The following is a 21,892-nucleotide window of genomic DNA, read 5'->3' as shown; positions in this document are numbered from 1 at the left end:
TTAAGTCATAGTAACACTTCTATGGAATCCACAAGAGATGTCTTTTGGTGCTACATAAAGTATCTCAGTGAAAAGCTGTTAGGAAAATTTTAAATTGATGGGTGAATTGTCATGATGTAACTGAACAGTAAAATTGGGTTATGATTCATCGACATCAGGAAACACCTTATTTCACATCATTCATGTTAACTATGCAGGAAATGAACAATATCATTTCCCCAAAGAACAGCAACAATCAAACCATGCCATTATTTTAACAGCAGCACCCATGAAAGCATCCTCCTTAACCCAGATCTGTGTCACTTGTCCCACCAAGAGGAAAGGATAAAGACCTTTAGGATCAAGAAGTAGAAACTCCACTCTCTCCTTATCCATATAGACAAAATGTTTTCTTCTGACCATGACCAAAGACGAAGAAAATCCCACTGGGCAAGGAAACCTATTAAACTGCATAGCCAGACATGTCCAATCTTGAGAAAATATTGTTTGTGCAGCTGTACACAATTCATGCCATCTGAAAGCCTTGAAAAGACTCTTCATGAGAGATTTCAAAAATAGCCCAGAGATTAGTTTTAAGAACACTCCTATTTCTCTGGTCCATTCAAAAAATCTAATTAAATAGTTATTCTAAGGATGTCACGGATCAACCATCTGAGAAAGAGGTAATTTAATAGTATCTAGACAGGTATAAGCTCCTTCAGAAGCAGAAAAATCATTCCAACCTGCTTTCTGTTTGGGCTGCACGAGGAGCAAAAGCCTCTCTGCAGACAAAAAGCTTGTCCACACAAGGGAATTCAGGGAAGTTAAGATGAATTAACTAAAGCTGTGAAATCAATGCACATAAGATAAAGTACATTAAATCCCTGTGTGGCCGTTCCCATTCAGAAATAAAGTGGCCCTAGTTCACTGCAGCTTAATCCTTCTCCAAGGGATTAATCTTCCCATGGAGAATTAAGCTACAGTATGCTGAAGCTGAGCTACTTGTGCATGAGGGCTGTCACAGCACTGTGGCACAGTCCTGTCAGAGCTTCCTCTCCAGGGCATTCACCTCACTGCTATTTTCACAAAGTGACTTCAATCCAACTTTCCTCTCATTCTGAGCAGACTACAGTATCAGCAGCTTCCCTGACTGCTTTTTGGTGTCCAGTTCGCTGTGTGGTACTGCCACAGCCTCTCTCAGGTGAACAGCATGTTGTTGCACTGGTGCTCTGAGCCAGCTAAACGCAATCCAGATCTGGAGGAGGCTGGGATGGATCCACGCCTGAGCTGCCCATCCCCATGTGCCTGGTGCCAGGGAGGCTGCAGCAGGATGGGACCCACAGACAGGGCAGGGCTCCCTTTGCCTGCTGAGAATTGTGTGGGTGGTTAGGAGCACTCCAGCCCCTGCTGTTAATGACAATGGCATCTCATGGTTCTCCCGCCAGCACATCTGGGGCCAGCAGTGGCTTACAGACTCCTTGACAGATTAAGCACACTTTTTCCTTAAACTTCACTTTTTCCTTAAACTTCACAGTTTAGAGCGCCTTTCAGGCATGACAACTAAAACAATACAATATAAAGGCTTCCAAGAGATCAAAAGACAAATCATACCTGAGGTACAGTGCTTGTGCCACCTGAAGGTTACATATAATTTAAAAAATATTGCATTAGTACCATGGAAAAATCAGAGCACAGGTGATTTTTCATAACAGGATGCCTACTGTTTATTTACAATGTTTCCTGATCACCATTTCTGTTGTGCAGTTTGACTGCATAAGTCATTTGGGTTTGTTTCTTTTTCTTAAACATGACGAAAATACTTTGAAGATTAAAACTGCTGAACAAATAATGAACATGATAGAAATTAATTGTAGTACAGACTGTGGGTTAACTGTTTGTGAAGGATCAAATATTAGAATTATTTACTCTTTCCCTATCATGTATTTAGTTGTTCTTATTAGTAGTATTTTGTATTAAATTAACTTTATTTTTATAAATACATTTTCTTCTTTATATGTATATATAGACTCTGTATCCATGTATATCATATAAAATATATCTCTGTAAGTGCTTCCAGCAGATTTCTCAAATGTCTAAGATGTTGGACAAGTGGATAAAGCACAGCAAGACTTCCACTCTAACAAGTAATAAATGACCTGACATAGAGAAAACAATAGGTAAAGGGCTCAAAAAAGTCTTCCAAAAAATGTGGGTCATGACAAGCTTGAGTTTTAACAGTCCTAAGAGTTTACATCCTGCTCTTTTAGTAGACCTTCTCCTTAATCTCTTCCCACTCTCTTCAATGTTTGAAATGCACTTTGCCTAATCTGTGACCTTCTTGCAAAATCAGCAGCCTTTCTCTATTTCTCAGAAATATATTTTTTATACCTCAGCATTAGAAATCACTGCTAGCTGTTGTATTTATGATGTATATTTGTTTAAAACACACCATTTCCCCCATCTGTTTAGTTATTAATACCAGGAGAAATGAAAATAATTATATATGCACCCTCTTTCAATTTTGTGGTCTTTTCAAGGGGGAAAAAATGATGAGGTGACTAACCATAGCCCTCCATAATACAACAATATCCTTCTGCAGTTAAAAGTCAGAATGCATTTTTCTGAAAGAACAAAACAACAAGGAGAAAAAAGAGCCCTTTAGCATCAAATGTCAGGTATTGCTGCTCAAGGGGTCAGCAATGCTTGGCTTGGATCTAACAAACAAGTAGTTACAGCTGGGTAACTGATATCTACAGCACCATTAACATGAAGTGATAAAGTGGGAATATACCCTTTGACAGATGAGGCTTGTTTCCACATCCTTAACCAGGGTTACAACCACCACTGTGTGAATATTTTTGTAAATAAATCAATTAAAACCTCTTATTTTGTGTTATTGATGGACATGCTAATAAAATATTTATTCCAACAAATTCCTTTTGGTATCTTGATTAACACAGCTGCTGTTTAATTAATAGTGTTATGCTCATATGAACCCATCTAGCTATCAGGCTAATTGCCAGTCTTGGTACTGGAAATGTTGGCTATTGGCCTGGCACCAAGTGATAAAATTAAACGTGTGTTTCCTGATAACCAAAGCAATTATGATGCATATGAGCTGGAAGATTCTTAATTTGGCCATCTTGAGTTGCAGTAATCATTCAAAAGGACTGATAAATGGGTTGGAACAGGATGTCCGAAGCATCAAAGATCACTAGCACCTGACAGCATAAATAGGAGCCTCTGGTTTGATCCAGAGAGAAATATACAGAAATATACAGCCAGGAGGCCTTGTCTTGATGGCACTGAGTTCAAGGCATGGAAACCTTCTGGGATCCTGGCACTGTACAAAACTGCCTGTCTTATCTGGAGAGCCCAGACCAGTTAAGTGTCTCAGAAGAGACCTGTTAGTGCTATTCTGCAGGAAATCAGGTGGGAAATTGTGGGTAGAGGCTGCTGTTCCCACCCTTCCTCCATCCATACAGTAGTTAGGGTACATACCTTTATCTAGACAGAATAAGCAAAGCATAAAATATTTCACAGAATCACAGAAGGTTTTGGTTGGAAGGGACTTTAAAACTCTTCTGGTTCAACCTCCTTGCCATGGGCCGGAACATCTTTCACTAGGCCAGGTTTCTCAGATTTCATCCAGCCTGTCCTTGAACACTTTCATGGGGCATCCTCTTGGCAATCTGTTCAAGTGCCTCACCACCCTCATTGTAAAAAATGTCTTCCTTATGTTCAATCTTGATCTATGCTCTTTCAATTTAAAACTTTTACCCTTCGCCCTCTCACCACAGACCATGGTAAAAAGCCCCCTTTATATATGGAAAGGCCAAAATAAAGTTTAAATATCTCCAACTCTCTCAGTTCTCCAAATATTCTCATGGCCCTCCAAGTGGAGTATCACAAAAGCAGAGAAGAGGGGTGAAATCACCTCCCTTGCCCTGCTGCCTACACTTTTTGTGATGCAGGCAATGGTACAATTGACTTTCTGGATTGCAAGTGCACGTTGCTGACTCATGTTGAGTTTGTCATCCACCATGATCCCCAAGTTCTTCTCAGCCGAGCTCCTTTCCAGCCATTCATCCCCCAGCCTTTACTGATATTACAGATTGCCCTGAGCCAGGTACAAGATCTTGCATGTGGCCTTTTTGAAGTTAATGTGCTTCACACGGGCTCACTGCTTGAACCTGCCAAGGTCCCTCTGGGTGGCATCTCTTCCCTCAAGCCCTTCAACAGCACCACCCAGCTTAGTGCCACCAGCAAACCTGCTGAGGGTGCAGGCAATGCTGCTGTGACAGTAATGAAGACATGAAATAACACTGGTCCCACTATGGGCCACTGAGTGATACCATTTGTTATGGAACACCGAGCCATAATTCTTTGGACATGACCACACAGTGTTTTTAGACCCATCAGAATTATCCTACCAAAAGCCTTATTTCTTCAATGACTAGCTGAGAAGTATTGCTGAATTCTCCAAGTCATAGTGAAGGGTAGGCTCAGGATGTGAGAAACAGTTGTCACCTAGGCTATAAGTTGTCAGAGACTTCAGTGTGGAATCCACAAAGGGATTTGTTATCAGTAGAACATGGGTACATTGGTATGATGCTATTATCAAGGCTTTTGATGCATAATGTATTTTCTGTAGATATCCTTAGATAGAAATAAAATAGTTTCTGCTATTTTTCTTCCATGCAGGCAGCAGATTCTCAAGAGGACTTTAATGCTTTAGTCAAACTAAAATCTCCACGCTTAAGCTATGGACATCTGCATGAAATGTAAATGACTAGTTTAATAGAAGTGAAATTAGATTATATAATTGTCCATCATTAAATGGACAGAATCTATTAAAACATGTAAGACATTAAAAAACTAATCATTTGAGCAAATATATGCTGTGAGATATAATTGCTTTAATAAATGGATATTACTAGAATATATCCTATTAAAAATAAGAATCAAACTGAGTGCAAAAATGTATGTTTACTTGCTAATTAATATATTTTAATAGTTGCTACTTAATATGGATTAACTTTTCCTTAGGAAAGCAAGGACAAATGCAAAATAAAACTAGAGTGATGATTTAAATCAAGGCCATTTTCTGAAGACTGAAATACTTTTTATTAAAATTGATGATTTGGATAATTTTGATTTAAGTCTTCCTGCTTTGCTTTGTCATCATCAGCTGTGGCCTTTGAATACACTCTCACAGTATGAGATTACTTTCCTATCAGCTTCACATGCTGTAGTTGCACTGGTTCAAAGTAGATATGTGAGTCTTCCCTAAGTATTTAAGATTACACGAAGCAGTGCCCTGGGCTCTCAGGTTAATCTTCAAGGTCAGGTGTACAACAGGTCATTTACCACTGTTAAGAAATTACACAGAGTTTTGTAGAGTTCTCATTGCAACCACATAGAACCATCCACATAAACAAAATAAATGTACAGTACTTCTGGCTCCAAGAGGATGTGTGTGACAGTGTAGGTAAACTAGATTTGGAAGATTTCTCCAATCTGGAGAAAATGGAAACTGTGCTTCACACTCTTCCTTGTACACGTCTAGTCCACCCAGCTTGTCATCACACTGAATGTGGCTTTTTCTTGGCTTCTTTTTTGCTGATGAGAACTGAAAATCGTTATTTCTTATGTATGTCTTGGGGTTCTTCAAAAATGTAACTTGGCAAACACAATTCCTTTTATTCTGCAAGATATTTCACTATTACCTAATTTCCCACAAAGACTGAGGGAATATGAAGGGAGAAGAAACTTTTAGAATTGAGTCTTTATGCATTAAAAATTTGTAGGATACAAAGCTTGACAAGACGTCTTAAATTTAACTTATAAAATGGAAACTCTGTAGCAAGAGTGAATTTACTGAGCAAAAGTAAAAATGCATTAATTACAAAGCATCCTGTCTATTACTGTCTCCTGATTAGCATTTTCAGAAGAGTTAACAATTACTGAGGAGAAACTGAAACATGAGTAGTTAATCTTAGCTACCTACTTGCCACTAACACTTTTATTACTCTGCAGAGAGGACTGTAAAGTCCTTTTCCTCCATTAGAGACTAAAGAAGTGCTAAATCAGAATAAGAGATAGATAAGGGAAACAGGATATTATCCAGGATCTTTGTGTATTCACGATTCAGCAAGATAGAATTATGACTAAGATTATCAGGCACAAAGAAATCATAACTCTACATATTTCAAGACAATGACAAAGCAAAAAGATCCAGAGTAACAGTAATACATAGATGAAGCATAATAATAACCATTTACTACTATAGTATATAGCTACCAATTATATGACTCTATACAATTATGCACCCTATCTGCTTGATTATATATATTTTACTAGAAACATATTGTTTAAAACTATAAATAATTTCAAAACTGAATGCAATTTTTTAATTAAAGAACAGACAGTCTCAAAGGTATGTCTGCATTTTCCAGAATTATATGATGAAATGCATAACATTTTACAGTGGTAGGAGGGGAAGGCTCAACCTGAAAGTACTTAGAAATCTAAAACAATAAAAGTGCACAAACAACTGGAAAACTGTTCGGAAAACATAGCAGGAAATGTAGCAGCAATAGCTGAAGTACTCTGTGTTTTCTACTTGTTTGTTTGTTTTTTTTTCCTCTCCTTCATCTTCCTAAAATCTATTTGACTTGAGTTGAATAAAATTCAGGCTGTAGGGGTAATGTCTACCAATTTAATCAGCACAGCACACAGCAGGTCAGGTCCAATTGTGCCATTTGCAGATGTAGTGGAGAGATCCTAGAGACTACAACTCTGACAGCCCTTTAAAATGTGCTAGGGACTCTAAAAATGGGTGACAGGAGCTTGTGGGGACTTTTGCTATATATTTACCATGGAGAAAAAATTGAGCAGATACTAAAATGTCTGTTCTTAAAATACACAGAAGTTGTTGGTGGCTAATACTGCAGGAGACAACTTCTCTCGAATGCCATCTAGCTAGCACTGGGAGCTCAGCAACATGCTGGAAAAAGACTACTACACTTGTTAGCTACTGTGCTTTTTGAAGCTCTACTCTGTATTTGCTGTTCTCCAGTCCTTGTTTCCACTGTGTCTCTTGGGCTTTAAATTAAAACTGTATTGACAATCTAATTTTCCCAGACCAAGATCAGAAACTCTGCACTTGGCCTGGGAATTTATTTCTCCAGCAGCACAATGCATAACTACCCTGTTACTCAGTTGCCCAAAATGACTTTACCAGTCAAGAGGGAGGACTGATGTGTTATGCTACCAAGATGTGTTCCAGCTTTGTTAGGGCTGAGAGTAAGAAGGGAATCATAGTGTGTTTTCTCTCCCCTCCTGCTCTTCAGCTTAGCTATGGGTTATTATCCCTCCTTTGTTTTTGCTGCAAGTCCTTAGAAATAATATTTTGTGCTCTGAGATCTGAAAGATGGAGGATTTTGAGCGAACTGTGTAATCCAATCCTGTGTATAATTACATAGGTCACAGAATTTCACCTAGGTACTCCGTTAACACTATGATAAATGTCAGAGCAACCCTCACAGACTAGGCTGGGCTACTGGTGCTCCAAGATGAGTTATGGCAACAGAAGTGATCTGGGAACATTTGTCCTTTACTCAGAGAAGAGATTAGAGATAAACCCCAAGCATTCATTCTTATCTATTTGGTTGTCTATTGTCTGATAGAGATCTAAATTTCCTAGATGGAATGAAAAGGAAATCTTAATATGTAAAAACACTGTATTTAAACATGACTGGTCAGAACAGTGTTTTATCTTGAAATATGTTAATTGCTTGTTAATGATAAAACTGGATATAAAAGTAAAAAGTACAAAATAAAGCCAACCTTAAATATTGAAAGTTTAAGAGTGAAACAATGGAAAGTGAAGGGAATGAAGGTGGTAAGAAGGAAGAGAAAGGAGATCTACATCTGAGCAGCCTTAACAAAATCACCAAAAATGAACTGGATAAGCAAGTGACATTTTAGATCTAGCTTTTGTCCAGTGTGTAAAGAAAATAAAAGTCATCCTAAGAACAGAGTCAAAGTTCTCATATTTCATTTAATAACTAATTAGTTTGTCAGCTGAATAACAGAAGCTGAGAAAATCCTTTACATCTAATTTTACAATAAGCAGGCGAAAAGATGACTTTCCTTCATTTCTGCCAAACTGAGTTTGTGTTACTTGTTTTTATATTTTCTAAATATATGCTTTTATTTGCATTCCCCTTTACAGTGTTAAGGATAATTTCAGAGCTACTTGCAGATCACACTATATTTCACATCTTTTGATGTAACCAAGAAATTCAGGTTTGATGGTGTCTTGTAACCCAAAGTATTTCCTAAAGAACTCATCAGGTAATGACTTTATCTCCACCTAAGCTGCATGTACCTAATGTCTGCCAGTGACTAAAACCAATGTAAATCTCTTTGGCATGTGACAAGGTACTTGGGAAGGTTTTTGAATCCCAGGGAAACTGATTATGCATGCAGGGGGTACAAAAGCAAACTGCTTTCAGAACAGCAGAATATTGCAAATCTTGGCCATTTTTTATGCTAATACTCCTTTTAAAATTCTTTCAATGCTTATTCTGCAATTATGAAAGATGTTCTTTGTTCATAGAATGCCAAAAGATATTTTTCTCTCCTTATTAGATCTGAAGGCACATAATGAGAGTATTATTTCCACTTACTTCTTACAACAGGCATAGAGAATGTATTTTAATTCCAACAATGTGTTGAAATCTGTAAGAATGACTTCTTTTTTACTGAATCATTTCTTTCCCTTCGTGTACAATGTAAATAACACATGCATGAAACAATTATATTACCATAAGGCAGTACCCATTTAAAGACAAACAAACAGTGACATGAAAACAAAAATGCCTATTTCAAGATTTCAATGAATAATAAGTCTGATCCCCACTATTAGCTAAGCACCTTTATAGATATATCTTAAATACCTAAGTAATAATAGCTAAGACTGAACATAATATTATCCTGGCTCCTGTTAATCCATAAATATGGCTTAAAATCATATGAAAAAAATTGCAAAGCTTTCAGTAAGAACAGTTATGCCACAGCAGTAAGTCGAGGGAGGTGATTCTGCTCCTTTGTTCTTACAAGACTGTGTCCAGCTCTGGGGGCCCCAGCATAAGAAGAACATGGACCTGCTGGAGTGAAGCCAGAGGAGGCCACGAGGATGCTCAGAGCCTCTCCAGTGAAGACAGGTGGAAATAGATGGGGATATTCAGCCTGGAAAAGAGGAGGCTCTGGGGAGGCATTAGGACACCTTCCAGTACCTGAAGGTGGCTACGAGAAAGATGCAGAGGGACTTTTTACAAGTGATAGGACAAGGGGCCTGTGTGACAGTGTTGAGGCAGGGGAACAGGATGCCCAGAGGAGAAGTTGTGGATGGAAGTGTTCAATGCCAGGCTGGATGGGGCTTTGAACAACCTGGTCTAGCAGGAGGTGTCCATGCCTATGGCAGAGGATGTTGAATGTGATGATTTTTAGGGTTCCTTCTAATCCAAACCATTCTATGATACCTCAGAGAAAAAACAAAAAGCAACCTGTAAAAATAGACGCAAAGCCACCACATCATCTCCTGCAGGAAATGCTGTATGATTCAATGAATGGAAAGTAAGAATTTAACCTCTACCCTTACCAGCCTGCTCATATTAGTGACCCAAGTGGAACCTTTTGAGAGGACTTGCAGGAGTGGCTGACACAGAAATGCACCTCAGAAGTTATCTCCAAAGCCTGAATGACATGCAATAGCTTAGAACAGCCATTAATCAAACCACACAGAAATAAAAGCTTTGTATAATAACTAAGAGATGGTAAGAGTGTAGAAATTCATATAAGGCAGCATGAATGAGCACAGGTTGTCTGAAAACTTTTTTATAATCTGGTTTGCAGGGCAGGGCAGAAAAGAAGCATACAGTATTTCTCTCTGTGGGTATCAATTCGAAAATATTTTTGTACATTGTGTAGCTGGGTGTTCTTTTTCTACTATTATTTTGTTTAATATATGCAAGGAAAATCACACCACAAACCCCTTCTATGTCCACCAGACATTTCTTGCCTTTTTGGGTGTGTATGTTGAAATACTAGGGTTATGAATAATAGCAGATGCCAGATAGAAGAGGTGGTGATACAATGGTCTTTCTTAATCATCCCTTTGTTTTTCCTAATCAATTTTCATCTAACAGCATGTTTAGTAGATGATCTACCCCAGGTGTGCTTTTGCTTGTGTGTAAATATGCCATATTTAAGCCATAGAACAAATTATTCAGTATTGACCCACAGTTGAACTGGGGTTTTTTTTGTCTTTGGAGGAACAATGCTATAATTAGAAACATGGCAGAATTTATGTGCTTGGCAGCAAATATAGCAGCCTCTTCACTCAGCACAAACTGTAATTACTCAATATGAGGACATGGGGACAAACATGACAGAACAGTGTAGGATGAAAGATGGTGGAAAGGGAAAGCCACGTCCTTGTTTGATCCTTCCTACTGTAGTTCTCACTATGGAAAACATTGTTTAATTCCTTCAAGCTGCTACCTGAATGTACAGAGGGATGTACATAAACACACACACACACACACGTCCTTATAATCCTTCGTGGAGTGGTCTGCTGTGATATGTGAGAAACAAGAATACCATAAAGCTGCAATGTTATCAGTTTGCTCAGGTATTCCCAGTTAAACTGTGTGCTAAAAGGCTTTTGTGCTGGATTCCCACTGGGCAGAAAAGCTATCAAGAATTGCAGTGAAGCTTTGCTTTCTATCAGTGTCTAATGAATTTTCAAAGCTGCTTCTCCCGTCACGTCTGACCCAGTGTGATCTCTTATATCACATATCCCTGGCACATTTTATTTGATTGCAGTAGATGGTCCCTGTATATATGTTGTGGCTTTATGTCCTATTCACTCCTGTTTCTTCTGCTTTCACTTGCCACTGCAGCCCACTGCTCCCTTTGCCTTCATCTGGGTCTGATTCTGCAGCCTGCAGCCCAGGGTGAATCCCAAAGCAGTATTTATTTTCCAAGGCATCTAAGCTCAGCCTGTAATCAGGCAGCATGCAAATACACAAGCTACACTGGAGCCATTCTAGAAAGGACTTTTCTCCCACTCTCAGTACAAAACCACCACAAGTATCCCTTTATGGCTGGTGAGTGTGTCCCCACGATCTCCACATTTTTGGTGTATGGGAAGCATTTTCTTGCCTTGCCCCAGAGCCAAGTGTCAGGATGTTTCAGCATATGGGAGGTAGATTTCGCCCTAACTCCTGCCATGAGGCTACTTCTGCAAAGAAATGCAAATGCAGCAAGAGAGTCTGCACCTGGCAAAAGGAACTGCTCATTTGCTGCACTGAGAATTTGTCCTGACTGGAGACAGGTTCCACATGGAAGCATGTTTGGACTCCCTGACTCTGGCTCAGCTAGGCTGAGCTTCTGCTTACAGCAGGTAGTTTCTTTCTGGGAAACAAACTCAGATTTAATCTAGGACAGAGGTGGTGGTTCTTATTTGGGTCATGTTCTGGCATTAAGAGACTGAATTACTCAGCCTGAAGGAGATCATGTCAGGCAGAGAAAATGTTAGCCTACTTCACATCTTTCTCCATGCATCCAGACCTGGGATGCATCTTTGCCAAGAAATCTTCCCCTTTACATGAGGGACACCAAAGCCTCAAGAGCAGATCCTTAGTCCTTGGAAGAAACCTTATTATACATGGGGGAAGCTGAATTTATCACCAAAACAGGCACCTTTGGACATCTGGAATATGTTTCTAGGGTTCCTGTGTTCTTGGACGGTGTTTGAGCTCTCTTTCTTTTCTTCCTTTCAGGTACAAATAAGTTTAAGCCTACAAAACCATGCTGTGCAGCTCAGACTAGCTGAATAAATACCTGGGAGGTTATCTTTATGTCACTCTTTTCCCTGCTGAAACAATTCCCTCATAGTGTGAGCAGAAGTAGAGCTGGCTCATTTAAAGGAAACACAGGTAGGTCTATTTTAATGGCAACTCTTGCAGTTCTTTGAAATATTAACTTTTACAAAAGCCAGTTTAGACCAAAAGGAAAATAAAAGAGAGGCAGTTTGGCTTCTGTAATAAGCAAACTGGCACAAACTGTAATTATTCAATATGAGGACATGGGGACAAACATGACAGAATGGTGTAGAAGGAAAAATAATGGAAAGGGAAAGTCATGTCCCATATTAAAGCCCTTTGAGGGATAATTCAGTTGATACAAGAACACTTATGCCTCCAGAAATTTCTTTGACCAGATCCCTAACCAGAGCCTCTCAGTAGTTACATGCTGTCATGGAATAAAAACTGTTTGTCTCTTAACCTCATAGATGAGAACAGAATAGGTCTGGGCTATTTCACATGGAAGGGACCTACAATGATCACCTAGCCCAAGTGCCTGACCATTCACTTCTGACCAAAAGCTAAATCATATTGTTAGGGGTACTGTCCAAATGCCTCCTACACACTGACAGACTGGGGGCATTGCTCACCTCTTTGGAGAGCCTGCTCCAGTGCTGCACTAATTTCATAGTCAAGAAATGCTTCCTAATGTCAAGTTGAAACCTTCCCTGGTGCAGCTTTGAACTATTCCCATGTGTTCTATAACAGGATATAAAAACTGAAGAAAATATCAGCATCTGCCTGTACATTTGCCCCCCTCAGAAAGCTGGAGAGAGTAATGAGGTCACCCCTCAGCCTCCTTCTCTCCAAACAAGCTGAATGTCCTCAGTTGCTCCTCACAGGATGTCTTCCAACCCTCTCACCAGCTTTGCTGCTGTCCTCTGGGTGCATCCAAGGACATTCACATCCTTCTTAAACTGTGGGGCCCAGAACTGCCCACAGCACTCCAGGTGGGGCCACATTGATGCAAAACACAGTGGTACAATCACCTCCTTTGACCAGCTGGTGATGCTGTATTTGAAGAACCCAGGGGTGGAGTTTGCCCTCTTGGCTGCCAGGGCACAGTGCTGACTCTTCCTGAGCCTGCTGCCAACCAGGCCCCAAAAAGCATAAGGGCATATAAACCATATATGATTTATTTACACAATGCAGCAAAGCAAAACAAAAGTCCATTGCAAAATGTTGTAAATGGATCTAAAGGCACTGACTGGGTGATAAAATTAGATCTGAAATTCTATGTCAATAAATGCAAAGTAATGCACAGAAGGGAAACCAACTGTAACTACACATATACAGTAATCGGCTCTAAATTTGATATTAGCTCTCAGGAAACTTGTGAATAGTTCATTATAAACCTCAGCTCAGTGCTCAGTGGCAGTCAGAAAGGAGAATCAAATAGTGAAAAGCAATAGGAAAGTAGAATACATCATTATACCACCATACAAACCCCTTGGGTCCTGCATCCTCAATGCTACACACAGTTCGTTCTCCTCATTTCAGAAAGGAAGTAGTTGAATCAGGACAGTTACAGAGAAAGATATCAAAGATAATCAAAGATATGGTGGGTTTAGAAAAGGGATAGCTTAGACAAATTTTCACCTTTGGAAAGGAGACAATTAATGACAGAATAAAAAAAAAATAAGATCATGAATGGCTTGTAGATGATACAATAATAAATGATACAATAATTAATCCCACTTTTCATTATATAAGGACAATAGGAAACCAGACCAAATTATCAGATCACAGACTAAGGTCTGAAATAAAATAAAATATGGAACAAACATGCTGGAAAGATCAGTCCTATAGATGGATCAAAAGCTGTTCTTTTCAGAGAAAAATGTTCATCAAAGGCTGTGAGAAACCAGACTTCAGATATGATAGGGAACTCCCAGCCAATATAGCCAGGAGACATTAAGCCCTCATCTTTGCTGCACATCAATTTATTACTATTTACATTTGCTGAATTCAGCTGTAAGTTTTATAGCTGGAAAAGTAGAAGCATGGAAATCTAGTGTACACAATGGGAAAAAGATTAAAATATTATCTATAGGTTTAATGTACACATTATAATTTCAGCCCAATATGTATTGAATTGAAATGGATAAACTGAAGTCCCTTGCAATCAGGTTTTGAAATTCATATGGAATGGTTTAGTTAGGTATGCTGCCTATTCTAGATGAAAAGGAAGACATGATGTTGATGCTTCCACATAAAATATTGAGAATAGGTATGAGTGATGGTCAACTATTTTGTTCGATTTACTGTTAGGATGTTAGGATTACTCTCAGCAGTTTGTAATCTAAAATTTCCTTGCAACCTCATTCATTGTGAAAAATATGAGTTGTGATTGGAGCTGAGCCAGGAGAACTCTTTTGTTTAATTAAACTGGCTATTACAAAATGTCAAAAAACTTTATAGATTTCATTCTGAATTCTTTAAAAAGTCAAAAAGTTACATTAATCAGGCAATCATTACAGTAATATAAAAAGTAATACTTAAGAACAAAAATAAGTGTGAGGGAAAAAAAAGACCTCTCAAATTAAAAGAATGATGTGTTACATTAGTTGTTACATTTCTAAATACTATTCAGCTCACTGTGGGACCCATTTTCAGTACTATCTCTAAAACTGATGTCAGTTTGGCCAGTACTACCTATGAGCTCTTCATTTTTTTCAGATTTTTAATCCATTGTCAACTTACTAAATATACTGCAATATATAGCAAGGGTTTTGACACTGCCTCCCACAACATCCTCAAAGGTAAGCTCAGGAAATGTGGGTGAGATGAAGGGGCACAGAGGTGGGTCAAGAACCATCTGAATGGCTGAGTTCAGAGGGTTGTCTGGAGCCCTGTAGTCAGTGCATTCCCCAGGGATCAGTACTGGGTCCACTTTTGTTCAATTGTTTTATCAATGACTTGGATGAAAGGACAGAAGGTACCCTTCAGTTTGTCAAATTCTTATATAGCTTTTTATAATTATTAAACTTGGCAGTTTGGGGAACCAAGTGCAAACCTAATAACTGGTTTTTTTTTGCAAATTTTAATATTCTTAGATAAATATTGTTACTTGTTTTAGAGCACAGTAATTTTGTCTTATGTATGGTTTATCTAAAAATCTGCGTTGCTGTGAAGAAAAAAATGAAGTATTTCTTACATTTCTTTAGAGGTAAGAAGTGCTACTAGAAAAACTTTAAAATTTGTATGATCTCACTCACTTTCATGAAGAAAGTCTTGAGAGAGATTTCCTTTTGATGTTGAAATACATAAACCAAATAACATCTACAAGAAATAACATTGAATGGGAAAAGAGCTTGCACCAAGTAGCCCTGAACTACTAGAGATGACAACTCTGGGAGGAAAACAGTGGGATAAGGACATTAAACACCCAGGAACCAGATTGCAGTGACCTGAGATGGAGCACAGCTTCCAGCTCTATGAGGTTTATGAAAAAGAGAAGTTCAGGAAAGTGATCAGACTGACTGGAAGAACACACCCTGAACAAGTACAAACTTTTCCAAGCAGAAACATAGAAAATGATGGATTTGGCTCAATAACGGTCTTCTGGGTGACCTGCATACAGATAGCAAAGAAAATATAAAATAACAACAGAAGTGTATAGGGATGAGCTCAGAAAGGTCAAGGCAAGATACAACTAAAAAGAGAATACAGCATAGTAAAAAAATAGTGGCATAAACTAATAAAGGGCAAGCTCAAGTAATGAGCTGTCAAAGCCCTCAGTGATACAACCCTGCCTGAGGCTGCAGGTTCATGTGGCAGCAATAATTATATTCCAGATGGAAACATCTCCTCCAGGACAGAAGGCACGGGTTTGAGAGGTGGATGTAAGGCTTGGCTCTGTTCCATGGCATTGCCTTCAGGGGACTACAGACCTTAAGGTGGCAAAGAAACTCCGTGTCTTTTCTCTTTATTCCCTTCTTCAGCAGAAAGATTACCTGTTGTTGGTGAACTAATGCAGCTGACACTACTCATAAAAGACTCAGGTGAGAATAAGGAAGAATATGTTATTGATCATCTGCCTAAAATAGAAAGCTGAAAAAATTCAGATGTACTAGTCCTGGTAAATTCACCTCAAAGCATGTAGAAATCTGGCTAAAGCAATCTCAAGCATTAGAACGTATTTGTAACAATTTAATAAGAACAGGAGAGGCCAGAGATCAGAAGATCAAAGATTGTACTGATCTCTTTACACAAAGACAGGGGAAAAAAAGGGAAAAAGAACACACAGAATTCTATCTCTAACTTCATTTACTAAAAACTTCCTTAAAAAAATCAAATCATTAGTTTGTAAATAAACATACTAGTAGGAAGACAAAGTGCTAAGTACTGAATAATGTTATAGCAAGTTTGTTCTTTCTTAGGAGAGATAATGGGCTTTGTAGTTAGGGAAGGAGAATCAGATGTGACAAACCTTGATTTTAGTAAGCATTTTGAGACTGCTTGACATTCTTATAAAAAAAACTATGACTAGAACCAAGTACTGCTGTATAAACTGAAAAGCTGGCTTGAAAGTTGCACTCAGAAATAGTTACTCATTGTACTCTATCAAATTAAGAGACAGGTGTTGATGGGGCTCAGTGGAATCCCACCTGGGCCCAGTGCTACCCAGCAGTTTCAGCAGTCACTGGGTTATCTGCAGAGACACTATGCCTTTCACAATTCCAAAAGGAGTAAGCTGGCAGTGGTTGCAAACCCCATGGTGGACAAGAATAGAATTAAAATCATATTAGCAAATGGACAGTGGGTTTGGAGAAAAGTATAGTCCAAGTGCAAATTACTGTACTTGAGTAGGAATATGGAATAACCAATTACCTGAAGACAAAATAGGGTGAACAACAGGCTCCATGGCAGTTCCACAGAAAAATGAACCACGCCCAGGCTGTGACTGCACAATGTCATAGTGTTGGGGGAAAAACCTAGACGTCATACTGAGAGGCAAAACTGAATTTCAAGATGAATCAGAAGTGCCCTGGAACACAGCAGCAGTGTGGCATCAGATGACAGGTTGTGTATATTTTGTAGATTGCCTTTCACTAAAGAGGAGAACCAATCAGAGAGATTTCAGATGAGAATTATAAGGATGATCAAGCATCTGATCTCTTTGGAAATCTTATGATACTAAATTACACACTCTTTTCAAACTTCTGAACCTGGGAGCCTGCATTTACAGTGTATTGTTAGTTTTCATTGTTCATAGAAAAATGAAGTGCAAAGGGCTTCTTCAGAATGCTGTCACCTAAACCACTTATCAAACAATTTTATTCTAGAAGTAATAAGTTACTGTCAGAGGATAAAAATCTTAACAGAGCTTTTCAAATTCAATTACAACATGAAACAATTACTAATATCAAAAGACTCAAGGCTTTTCTCATTAATATTTTAAAGCAGCATGACAGATTATTTTGAGTGTGTCAATAATGATTCATACTTCTTGTTGAGTACCCATTGTAAGGGAGAATGTTAAGACAGTTGAACTGTCTTTTTTCAGACCAATATATGAAAAACATAATTAAAGTCGTTATGAATCTGGACAGGGTATAACCTTGCCTGACAGCTGTAACGAGAGCAGATGAGATGCAAAGCAGAATCTGATTGCTTCAGGTTTTGTACTGGTTACTATGTGGGCAAGATTCAATTATTATGAAAAAAATATGACACACAGGGAATCTGCCCAAAGCTGAAAACAGAAACAAGCTGTGTGGGTGTATTATTCTGTGATGGTGAAGAGATACTATTCAAGATGGGATATTACCTTCCCAACAGGCTAAATAAAACACCACTATGAAAGAGTAAGCATCTTCAACATGAAAAAAAGAAATAAAATATGTAAATTACTGCTGGATGCTGGGCTGAACACGAGAATAATTCTGTAATTCTTTCTCAGAAACACCTTTGAAACATTGCCAGAATGATGTCCAAATGTCCACACCCACCCAGAAGGTAAATAGATACCTAACATATGCATCTACTATAAATTTTGGAATCATAAAGTGCTCTGCCAAGCCTCCAGCTGCCACGCCAGGAGGTTGATACCTTGTAGGTCTAACTTCACACCCCCTTACCATACACAGATATCTAAGGCATTTAAAATAGCCAGCTGAAATCTTGGTGGGATAGGACAGTGACACCAAATACTTTCATTTAGAAGCCACAAGATATTTTCCCAGTTGGAGAGAATGAAAAACTACTGAAAAAAATGCACAAACAAAGCTGCAAAAAATAGTATTACACAGAATGATAATATTTTATAATTGCAACATTTCAACCCAGAGGTTTCTGAAAGCTGTATCCATCTCAGATTTCTACAATGGATCAAGAGGTTACACCAGCAAAATAACCATTGTTTTATCTTTTTGTCAGAAAATTGTCATTTTTGTAGTAAACAACAGTGAATGCAATTCCTGTAGTATGTTTTGTTCATTTTCTTATTTTCACTTTTCACTATATGCCTCTCCCATCTGTTTTGCAACCCATGCTGTGTCCTATCTGCATTACAGAAGGTGAATAATCCAGACGGGAATAATTTTCTTTTATTTGTCTGTACAAAACCCTGGGAAATTAGATATTTTTACTGATATTTTCCAGTTTCTTTTACTGTTAGTTGTAGCATTACATATCTCCCAAATATTTTCTAAATATGTTTTCTTCTGAAACTTCCTTAGATGAGTTGCACAGAAAACCAATCGTTATATTACAGTATGTAAAAACTAATTCCTAATGAAGCTGAATTTCTACCTGTGGGGCATATTTAATTCAAAGAGAGATTTAATGTGTCTGAAAATCATTTTAGGTACTAAGCTACTAAGCTACAAACAGAAACAGATATAAAAGATATTTTCATATGGGCATTTAGGTAAGCAAGTTTTCTAACATACATTTCCCATATTTTTAATAACATCTTATTAGCATAATGAATCCTTTGTGCTAATCAAGTGCTTAGCAGATCAAGTTCCTTCTATTCAAAATATCCTTATTTTTTAGAGGGTTACACTAGCAAGAATAAAGAATTATGGTAGGTGCAGTGCATATGAAAATATAACTTTCTCTTAGGTGAGTGGCTGCAGTTTGGTCTTCTGCCCAGCTTAGTTTAACATGACTAATACACAATAGGCATTAACAGCTTAGCTCACCTTACTTCCTAAATTTTTTTTTATATGCATGATGAAAATTGACAGAAAAGAGAGGTATTTGGAAAGAAGAAATATTAAAATATTAAATGCCATGGGAAAGAAGAGATACTAAAAGTGAACCAGAGGTTGTGTGGGAAAAAAGTCTGCCTAAACCAGAGTAAAATCCTTCATTAAATTTTCTCATTCCTTGCTTGCAGGAGGCCAGCTGACTCCACAAAGGGCTATGGAAATAGCTGTGGATAATCTGCAGCTTAGCAAGGATTTCAGACTAACTGTGCTTTCTAATGCTATTGCCTTGCTTATTTTACCCTTCAAAGGAGGATCTACTGGAAAGTTATTTATTTATATCGCATATAGATGGCATGCTTTGGATATTATGGTTAGTATCTTCAGCTGCAGAGCTCAAGGACATACTCCATCATGGTGCTTAGCAATTTTCTGTCCTCAGCTCTCACAAAGATAACTTGCAGTCAGAGCAGTAAGTTAAGATGAGGAAAAGAGAGAGCCCAGGCTTTAGGATTTATTTATCTAGATCACCCAGCAGTCAGCTAAATTCAAAGAAAAGCACTTAGGGAAAGCAATTTCTCTATGTTGAAAAGATGCCTCACTCTAGGAGTAGATCAGCTTGGCAACTCTTAGGAGAGGCATACCTGGGGCTGCTGGGGACCTTGGGGAGGACAACAAATCTCAGGTGAATCCAGCTGCGCTGCTCTAGTGGCTCATTTATTAACAGAAGGATGGGTGACCATAGGAACCATTTTCATACAACCTTTTCTGTCTTTAAAAATGGTTCACATCTTCCTAAAGATGGGTTACAATGCCTGCCCATAACCTGTTTGAGCTCTTATAGATATTAGAAGCAAGTCCTTAATAAAAATACAGCACCCAATTGGACAGAGTGAGTACCTAAAGTAAATTAAAAAATAGCCCAAACCTGACTAGATATTGCAGGTGTGGCAGTTGAATGAGAATTAATTTCTTCAGTGAATAAAAGCCGATACTGAGATAGTATTTATTGGACAAACATTGTAGCATTCAAACATGGGTTTATTGAAATGTTATTTTAATACAGTTTAAGATCAAATGATTCCAGATGGTTAATCTGGAATCCCTACAGATGGGCCTGTCAGATATACCAAAAGTTTAATCAGACTTTGAACAAACCAAAGAGCTTTGAACAGCCTGGAGTCTTGGGGAGAAAAAATCCGTAGCAACAATCATGAAGAGATTGATGAAGATATCTGAATAATAGGCAGCAGCCATTAAGAGCATCAAGAGAATGCTTGAGTGCACTAAATTCAGGCAAAAAGTAACAGCACATAAAAGCAAAGCAACTGTAGCCAAACATAATGCGTTTCTGAGACAGGAAGCTATGCTTTTGATTTTCCCTACCTGGCTGAGACTTCAAATACTGAAAAGAAAGACACATATAAAGGATTAGAAAATACTTATTTTAATACTTTGAGCAGCCCTTGCCTTGAGACAAAGATCACAGTAATCACTATCTCTAACACTTGGCTACTGACAGAATATAGCAAATGTCTGTCCCTGTTTTTGCTATGGGCAGAAGCTGTTCAAACTAGAATAAGTCCAGAGCAGACACTTTGCCACTCCCTTCCTTTCACAGGAATGCAAAAATTATGCTTAATTCTATAAGCACATTGCTAATGAACCCTCATATGAAGTACATAGCTACATACTGAAGTATTAGTTAAATAGTTATAGAATCAGAATGGTTATAGAGCCAGAGAATGTTTTGGGTTGGAAGGGACTTTAAAGATCGTTATCCCATGGGCAGGGACATCTTCCACCAGACCAGGCTGCTCAAAGTCCCATCCAACCTGGCCTTGAGGAGTTCCAGGAATGGGGCATCCACAGATCCCTTTGGGCAATCTGTCTCACTGTCTCACTTCCCACTGTGTAAAGAAGCAAATGGAAGCACAACTACCCAGTTATTCCCTCCCCCTGCCAAGTGTCACACAGAACAAGAATAAGGACCAAGACCTAGCAGCTTATGCATTTCCATCAGCAAACCACTTAGACCTTGTATCAGCTGTTAAAAAGCACACGGTGTGTTAAATGGTATCAAGTCAAATAATGATAACTCATGAACAGAATTTAGAGTTTTTGTGATAGAGGCTCAAAGAGACATGACCTCTTAAAGTCATATTAAAAAAGTTAGATACTGGAGTTTAATTAAAGCATAGTAGACTAACAGAAATATAATCCTGGTCCCATGTCACATATTGTCCAACATCCCAAATCCCATGTTAGTTAACACAAGCAGGGTAAAGAAAACTTCCAGGTGAAAATCAGGTCTCTACCCATCTTCACCTGTTTTTTCTTTACTTTAAAATACTTTTGATAGCACTTCATACTGAATTTTTCCAAAGTGAAGCAGATGAAAATCTAATGTCATTGTTAATAAAGACACTTCAAATAGTGTTTCTGAGTGGTTTTGAGATACAGAGGACAAGAAGCTGTTTTGGTATCAAAGAAATTTGGTTTCTTTGCCCAGATCTGCTAAATCATCCCACTGTGCCCTTTATGTTTCACCTATTGCATCAGCAAAACCAAGCGAAAGGGTTCAGATCTCTCTTAGGGTTGTGTCATTCCATCATCACCTGAGGCATTGAAAAATCTGTATCTCAGTTACTCCCTGGAAGTGCAATTGTTCTGAGAACAGCACTTCATACTGCTTTGAAAACTTTGACTAAGAACCACTTGCACCCAAAGGCTCTTAACAGAATTTCTGTGGCTTTCCAGAGGCTGATTTGAGGTGGATCCACACCACCCCCCTATCCCAGCTCTCCAGAAGAAAAT

At 38.4% G+C, this 21,892-nt stretch overlaps 1 protein-coding gene across 4 annotated transcripts in view; it reads right to left on the bottom strand.

Moving 5' to 3' along the window:
* Nucleotides 1-21,892, bottom strand: part of NKAIN3 (sodium/potassium transporting ATPase interacting 3) — a 333,546-nt gene that overhangs the window by 25,876 nt on the left and 285,778 nt on the right. The window lies entirely within an intron of this gene.

The sequence above is a fragment of the Passer domesticus genome, chromosome 1 (assembly GCF_036417665.1).
Source record: "Passer domesticus isolate bPasDom1 chromosome 1, bPasDom1.hap1, whole genome shotgun sequence".
NCBI lineage: Eukaryota > Metazoa > Chordata > Aves > Passeriformes > Passeridae > Passer > Passer domesticus.
This window is presented reverse-complemented; position numbering and strand designations above follow the sequence as displayed.